The sequence below is a fragment of the Porites lutea genome, chromosome 4 (assembly GCF_958299795.1).
Source record: "Porites lutea chromosome 4, jaPorLute2.1, whole genome shotgun sequence".
Lineage (NCBI taxonomy): Eukaryota > Metazoa > Cnidaria > Anthozoa > Scleractinia > Poritidae > Porites > Porites lutea.
In genome coordinates this window covers 15,402,088-15,410,845 of record NC_133204.1, presented here as the reverse complement: position 1 = coordinate 15,410,845, position 8,758 = coordinate 15,402,088, and the positions used below count along the sequence as shown (strand labels likewise).

General features: G+C 39.0%; 1 pseudogene; it reads left to right on the top strand.

Moving 5' to 3' along the window:
- Nucleotides 1–264: 264 nt before the first annotated feature.
- On the top strand, nt 265–2,018 carry LOC140932644 (uncharacterized; annotated as a pseudogene).
- The last annotated feature ends 6,740 nt before the right edge of the window (nt 2,019–8,758 follow it).

The window sequence follows — 8,758 nt, the reverse complement described above, 5'->3', positions numbered from 1 at the left end:
ATTGCACGTTACAAATTGTCAACTCCGGGTATTCTACATATCTTAGACGATTTTCTCATCATTGAGCGTGATACAGTTACATGTTCGACAAAACTTTTATCGTTCTTAACAACTTGTGACGATTTAGGGGTTCCCATGGCGCCTGAAAAGACCGTTGGTCCTAGTACAGTTCTTTCTTTTGCGGTATCGAACTTGATACTTGCAAGTTGGAAGCGAGGCTTCCTCAGGATAAGATAGACAAATGTACTAATATGATACAAGATTTCCTAAAGCGCAAGAAAGTCACTCTAAAAGACATGCAATCTCTAATAGGGTTGTTAAATTTTACCTGCTCAGTAGTTGTGCCTGGAAGAACATTTCTCCGAAGAATGATTAACCTCACAGTAGGCGTCAGGCGACCGATGCATATGATTCGCTTAACGAGCGCAGTAAAAGGCGATCTTCACTTGTGGTTGCAATTCCTTACACAGTTCAACGGCAAATCGTTCTTTTTAGATTTCGTTTGGCTTTCATCCGATATGATACACCTATACACTGATGCTTCAGGCTCATTAGGCTATGGCGCGGTTTTTGGTAGGAACTGGTTATATGGCGCTTGGCCCAAGCGTTGGAGCTCGCTTAATATAGTCATACTTGAAATGTTTCCGATTGTAATTAGTGTTGAAATATGGGCCAATAGGCTGGCCAATAAGTGTGTCACATTCCATACAGATAACCAAGCGCTTGTGGAGGTTATCAATAAGAAAACCACAGAAGATAAAAACTGTTGGTTTTAGTCCGCTCCTTGGTTTTGTCATGTTTGAAGCATAACATACTTTTTAAGGCAGTTCATCTGCCCGGTATTTGTAACACAAGCGCTGACGCATTATCGCGTTTACAGGTAGACAAATTCAAGTCCCTCGACCAGTATGCAGCAGCCGAACCGACAATTGTTCCTCCACATCTGCTACCAGAGAACTGGCCGATATAACTAAAACACTTTTAGAGGCTGGCATCAGTAGCGCTTCAGTTAAAGCTTACAAAAGGCCCTGGGCGCTATTTACCTCTTGGGCCCAGCAATTTTTAGGTGACATGCTTATTAAGCTACCCATTCAACCAGCTATTTTAGCTTTGTTTATTGCTCATTTGTACTCTTTGAAATACGCAGCGTCGTCCGTTACGTCTTATGTTTCTGCCATTAGTTACGTACATCAATTAGCTGCAGTGGATGATCCCACCAAAGCAGCCATTATAAATCAGCTCCTTAAGGGCTATAGGAAGTTAGCTCCCACTACAGATATTCGTTTGCCGATTACGTTACCAATCCTAAACAAGCTATTAGGATCGTTTCAACACACATTCTCATCAGCATATCAAATACATTTGCTCTCAGCTATGTGTGCCATTGCATTTTTTGCATTTCTGCGAATAGGAGAAATAACAACAACTTCTGGTGAGAGCACTAATCTCATTAGAATAACTCAGTTAGATCGCTTAGTGGATAAGAAGGGAAACGTCAAAGCCCTTCAGCTTACTCTTATTAACTACAAACACAGTGACCCGGGACAGAATTTTGTTGTTTACATTTATCCTGAGTCCTTGTGCTGTCCTGTACAGTTGCTTTTGCAATATGTTTCACTTAGAGGTTATGCTCCGGGTCCCCTGTTTTGCTGGCCCGATGGGACCGCTATCACTAGGACATTTTTTGTCACGAAGCTTAAAGCTGCCCTTAAGTTTAACAACCTTGACTGTGCTCTTTACAAAGCTCATAGTTTCCGTATTGGAGCCGCTAGTTGGGCTACCGCTAAAGGTTTTTCTGACTCTCAAATTCGTTTACTAGGTCGCTGGAAATCAAACGCCTTTCTCAAATATATCAGAACGCCTAGTTTAGGTACGAATTTTACACAAGCAAGCGTTTAGCTGTTAATATCCCGAAACACAAGCTGGCGCTGTGTTTATCATACCCTAAGTCTGCATTTATAAGTCAACAGCCTGCGGGTGGGGCTGGCCGCTGAAACAGCGTCCTGTGGCCTTTTATCGTGGCCCTCACCTTTGCTAGAGCTTAAATAAATTACTTTTAGTTTCTTATTTCTTGGATTTCTTAGTTATGTAAATAAAAGCGGCCATCTGGAATGGCCAGAATTTTAATCCCAACTGTTTGTTGCTATTTTTTATGCACTCTAGCAAAGTAAGCTTGGCTGTTGACATTAAGTGCACTCGGAGTTGGTATTATTTTACCATATTCGTGAAAGGGGACATAAATGAGTTTATTTGCTCGCAAATAAAAAAATTTATGTCACCTACACAATAATATGTAGTTATTTACACAGTTTAATGTAGGGTTGAGGTGGTTGTTTTTGTGACCTGATAATGTTCGTCGACATGTACAGGTGATTCTCTTGACCTTTGCTTCTTACTATATAATAGGTTAAAGGTACAGTCATGTAAAGTATCGATCACAAGATAATCAGGAGATCTCAGGGACCACTTATATCCCTGGAACACGTTCAGTAAAATTACTATAGTCCTCGTTCCGTACATTTACTCAACATGTGCAGTAATTTTACTCTCCACGTTTTCAGTAAAATTACACAATCGCATGATCGTTTTGCCTTTTATCGTGGCCCTCACCTTTGCTAGAGCTTAAATAAATTACTTTTAGTTTCTTATTTCTTGGATTTCTTAGTTATGTAAATAAAAGCGGCCATCTGGAATGGCCAGAATTTTAATCCCAACTGTTTGTTGCTATTTTTTATGCACTCTAGCAAACTAAGCTTGGCTGTTGACATTAAGTGCACTCGGAGTTGGTATTATTTTACCATATTCGTGAAAGGGGACATAAAAAAAACAACACGCTTCCTAGATGTGCACTAGCACTTTCACCAAGGATGTAGTGTTAACATGAGAAACGATTGGATACAAGGACTCCAAAACATTGTGTTAGAACTTCAGGCATCGCAATGTGGTAAATTGATTTGACACTAAAAGAAGGGAGGAAAAAAAGTGATTGTGTTAGAATTTGAAACCACGGTTGAATGCGGTAAATGGATTGATTTCAAGCTGAAAGAATGGATAAAAAAGTGATTTTAATTGAACCTAATGAAACGACCATCACCCTTTAAAGGAATTGACTACTGTGGGATTCCGTTTCTAAGTGCCATTGCTCAACTGATTCAAATAATTTGAAGGTGGCTATGAAAAGTTCCCCTCCCGCTGGGAAACTGCCAGTCACACCTTTATTGAAGAATGGATTGGGGTGTGACCCTTGCAACTTTTGCCCTATATCTGTTCTCCTGGCCAATAAAAAAAAAAACACGCTTGCTTGATGTGCACCAGCACTTCACCAAGGATGTAGTGTTAAAATGAGAAACGACTGGATACAACGACTGCAAAACATTGTGTTAGAACTTAAGGCATCACAATCTGGTAAATTGAGTTGAAGCTAAAAGAAGGGAGGAAAAAAAGTGATTGTGTTGGAATTTGAAGCCATGGTTGAGTGCGGCAAATGGATAGATTTCAAGCTGAAAGAATGGATAAATAAAGTGATTTTCATTTAACCCGATGAAATGACCATCACACTTTTAGGAATTGGTTACTGTGGGATTTCATTTCTCACTGCAATCACTCAACTGATTCAAATAAGTTGAAGGTGGCTGTGAAAACTTCCCCTCTCAATGGGAAACTGCCAGTCGCACCTTCATTTAAAAATGGATTAAAGTGTGACCCTTGCAACTTTTGCCCTATATCTGTCCTCCCGGCCAATTAAAAAAAAACACGCTTGCTTGATGTGCACCAGCACTTCACCAAGGATGTAATGTTCACATGAGAAACGACTGGATACAACGACTACAAAGCATTGTGTTAGAACTTAAGGCATCGCAATCTGGTAAATTGAGTTGAAGCTAAAAGAAGGGAGGACAAAAAGTGATTGTGTTAGAATTTGAAGCCGTGGTTGAGTGCGGCAAATGGATAGATTTCAAGCTGAAAGAATGGATAAATAAAGTGATTTTCATTTAACCCGATGAAATGACCATCACACTTTTAAGGAATTGGCTACTGTGGGATTTCATTTCTCAGTGCAATCACTCAACTGATTCAAATAAGTTGAAGGTGGCTGTGAAAACTTCCCCTCACAATGGGAAACTGCCAGTCGCACCTTTATTTAAGAATGGATTGGAGTGTGACCCTTGCAACTTTTGCCCTATATCTGTCCTCCCGGCCAGTTCTGCCTAGTTTTGTCATGGACACACTCTCAAATGATCACATTTTTATAAATAACAACTGTCATGCCCGCAATAATCGCTATGCCAATGTAAATATGGTATGTCTCTAAGTACTGCAGAGAAACCAAGCGCAGACGAACTTTTTCAGTAACTGCGGCAAGGATATAAAAGTTCGTGCAAATTTTCCTAAAATTATACTGATATGATAGTTGAGTGAATACCAGTAAAGAAGGTATTTACTGTATTCCCATTCAGATAACAAGCTATAGAACCCAGCTGAGAACTATCTGATATGCTAAATGGCATCAAAACAATTTTAAGAGAGCTTAAATTTTCATTCTATGTGATCGTAATTTGGTTGTATTTCTGTTTCTTTTCCAAGGTTACAGATTGGTTCAACAATCATTTAAGGAAGCAAAGGATGGGGTTTTACAAGCCTGGCCAATGCTGTGGTGAGCCACATGCTGTTTCCATCTCAAAACAACTAGATGCAAAAAACCTATGAATGTTTGCACCTTTCATTCGACAGTCGCAAATGTTTGTCTAGGGATGTAATGGGATCTCATGCAAAAGTGCCCACCAATAATATTAGATTACCGCCTAGAATGTCTCCAGGCCATTGGCGACAACATCCCCACACTCGCCAGTCATGGAATGAAATTTATTGAAAGCCTTATTCCAAAAGCATAGAATTTGGAGGTTTATGCAATAAGTGATCTTCCCTGCACACAAGCTTACTCACATTTCTTAGAGGTACAGTCAAAGTTTTCTCGTTATAAAAGCCATGGCAAGGCTTTTCTGGCAATTCATGTTACTGGCGCTTAAGAAAGTTATGGCCTATCAGATTGACCACAACTGAATTGTAGCATTACTGCCGCTTCTTCGTAGCATTTGAAAGTTGGCAACTTCACTACAAAACTGCTGCTGAGAGCTTCAAAGGCTGCACAGCACTTTTGCATCCCGCTGTAACTTGAATTAAGCTGCTTTCTGGCTTCTAAAATGCTGCTAAACAGCTTTAACTTAGCGGTACTGCTATTTTGAAGCAATTTTGTGGTGCTGTACAGCACTGCAAGTTTCGTAGGGGCTGTTTTGTTGTTAATAGAAATCGATAAAAGTCAATTGAAATTGCTTACCTCTCCTTAGATCATTGTGATTATTATTTTTTATTGACAAATGTAACTTGTCAAATGACAATTATCGAGCATTATCGTCTTGCTTTCTGATGATCGATTTCTGTCGACATGTAACGTCCTGTTGTATTGTACTATTAATTTGGGCCTTTAGATTTATAATAGTCCTTACGGAAACGCAGAAAAAAGAGTGGAAGATGTTCAGGAGGATATTGACAATGCCAACCTGGAAGAAGGCCATTTTGTAGTTTTGTCTCACTACAAAAAGCGGCCTGTAATTGGAAAAGTCCTGGAATTCACTGGAGATAGTCAGTTTGTGTTCAAACATGAGGAGCCGCAATAAAACCCTTTTCTAAGTAAGGTTGAGTGATGGTTGTTATGCTCAGTTTCCTTCAAAATTTAGCCTTTTACTTCATGCTTGTCACTCAGGTTCAATCTCCATTGTCAAGAGCTGTCATCAATGCTGATTTAACGGACGAAAGGAAACAGTTCCAAATTTTGCAACTGTCTGTTAATGGTTGTGTTTTAACCAAGACAATTTTAACTAGATAAAGACGGAAATATGGTGAAAACACCCTGTTTTTGTTTAAGCTAGTTTAAAATACAAGCTGTTTTCACAAGTAAAAACAAGGGATTTTCTCGCCTTTATGAGCGGAAATTCACCAGGGCTGGGTTGCTCGAAATCTTGCAGCAGTGAAAGCAGTTCCAATGGAGAAAATTCGCAGCCAGGGCTTTACAACAGAAACTGATGCCGAAATTGGTCAGATGCAGAGATCAATTTCTTTTGGAATTATGGGGGGAACATTTCCCAATTAGTCAGCAGGAACAGTGGTGCATGGGACACCATCGCAAAGAAGTTAAACAATGTAAAGCATGCTTAAAATACTTTCATCATTTCCATGATGAAAGAATTTTCACTGATTGATGTCTACAGAAATCTTAATCCAAGTAAGCTGTGTTTCACCTACGAATCCAAAGTTTTAAAACTCTCTTCTCGCATTGATTTTTTCCTCGTATCACAACCCCTTGCAGATGAGTTTCTCATTGGGACACTTAAGTTTCTATTGCGCCTGATCACAAAGCAATTAGAGTCCCATTGCAACTGGAAAATGACAATAGAGGCCCTGGGCTATGGGAATTTAATAATTCATTGCTAGAAGACGAAATTTCTGTTAAATTGATCACTGACAGCTATGCTATCATCCAAAACAAATACTCAGGAATTGAAGACACGTGGCATAACTATTCCTTTCTCTAAAAATAATTAGTTATAATAATAGTTATTGTGCGTGTTACTACAACTGTTGTATTATTCTTTCTCGTCTTTATGTAATTTTGATCTAATCTGTAATATCGTTATATACTTTTTTTTAGTTTTAAATTTGCAACTGTAATATGTGTTTTGTCAATAAACGTAAAATTATAAAAAAAAATTGCTTAAAATACTTCCAAGATAAGTGGAAACGAGTGAAAGACCACAACTGCGAAATAGTGATAATCAGGAAACCTTGGAATACTACAAAGAAGTCGATGGAGTTTTGTGCTGCAAGTCCAACAACAGCTCCAAAATGTATGCTTGAAAGTGGTTTGAAAGATACGGCGTCTACAAGTGCTTAAACAAATGACTTTCTGCACGATTCAGTTGATTTATCTCAGTCAAGTGGCCAGGCAGATCAAGATAGTGATGCCAAGTTAGAGGAAGAGTTTGAAAAGGACTTTAAGAGAAAACGTTGAAAGGTGAAAAATAAAGGAAAACTGCCTGCCACAAGAAAAAGGCTTTGCCGTCTCAATAAGCCGATCTGGTGGAGTATTATGAGCCATAAAAATTTCTGTAGTTCATTAAAAATTTGGAATTGTTAGCATTTTAAGACTTGTAATAAATTTTTATGAACTCATTGCTTTTTTTGCTTGGAACATTAACCACAAATTGAAATGAAAATGAAGGGATCACTGTAGGAATATACACATGGACGTTGTTAAGTCTTATGCCATCAGCAACTACGTGGATGGCTAACCTTTTTGTTCAGAACATAAACCACAATACAAACGTGACTGAAATGAACATGAATGAATCCGGAATTGTACAAATGTAATACATATGAAAGCATTCGAACAAAGTGTCTTCTATGGTGTTTCTTAATCCTACACCATCTGCATTAGAATCATGTTCTGGGAGGAGCACTCTGGGAAACCCATCTTCATCACTGACAACATTGATTTCAGTGGCATCTTTCACCTCTAGGCATGTGTTGTGTAGAATACAACAGGTGATGATTGTGCCCGCCACTTTTTCCACTGTTTCATCAAGTTTGTCCAGTAGACACTCCCACCGCTCTTTTAACAGTCCAAATGCTTGCACAATAACCACCCTTGCACTGTTTAATGATTTGCTAAAATCTCTCTGGCTGTCAATGAGAGCTCTGGTCTGAGAAACTTGCGTACCACCTATTCCACGCATCGGGGAATGCAAAATATTGCCATTCTCCTTTGCAATGAGAAGTGAGCTCATTGCAGTGCTTAAGGCACTGAATGTTGATTGAAAGAATTAAAAATTTTGACGCATCCTCCTCCTTTGTAAGGACATGAGCCTCATTCACTGAATAAAACACCTCCCCAAAAAACACGAGAATGACTACAAGAGAAGTCATAACAAGTGCTTCGTTGCCCACCATTATCTATTGATTTTGCAATTTGAGTTAGAGGCTTGGATCGCCGCTTAAATTTCATAGTGAAAACAGCTGTCACGTGTAACTAATAAAAGTTGATTTGTAAAAAAAGCCTAGAAAGAATATTCAGCTTGTTAATCGCCTAGTGAAAACACAGCCAATATGGAGTTAATATAGTTAAAACAGTACTAGGCAGGGTAAATAAAGTCGGGCACGGTCTTTTCCCATTATTCCACGGGTTGATAGCTGAGAGGCAAAATCAATGAATAGAGTATCTGTGAGTTTTCTCAGCAAGTGTTATAGAGAAAAGTCTTTGTACGTGTTTTATTCCAAATTGCCTAATCTCAAGCCTTTAAAGTTTTTGAATTGAGACGTGTTTAAAAAGTTTCCAGGAGGTCAGGAAAGTTTGAGCTTCTCTCCCAACGACTGAAGATGGCCAACCTAAGACGTCTTCAGCCTGGTTCAGGAGCAAATACAAGGCAAATTTATCCGTTTTACCTTTTACTCTTTTGATTTTTATGTGGCCTCACTAAACCATAAGGACACTATAGAGGTAGAGATAGAGTTTAATTCTTAACGAGTTCTTCTCAACTCATTTTGCCTCGACGATGTCTGTGCCAAAACGTCTAAAATGCCCATTAAAACAGATCTGGTGTGCACGGGAGTGATTTCAACTACACCACCACCACCACTGCTGGATTATCCACACTTTTTTTGCACTGCAAGAGAAAATCTAACAGGACAAATTAATCAACAACTG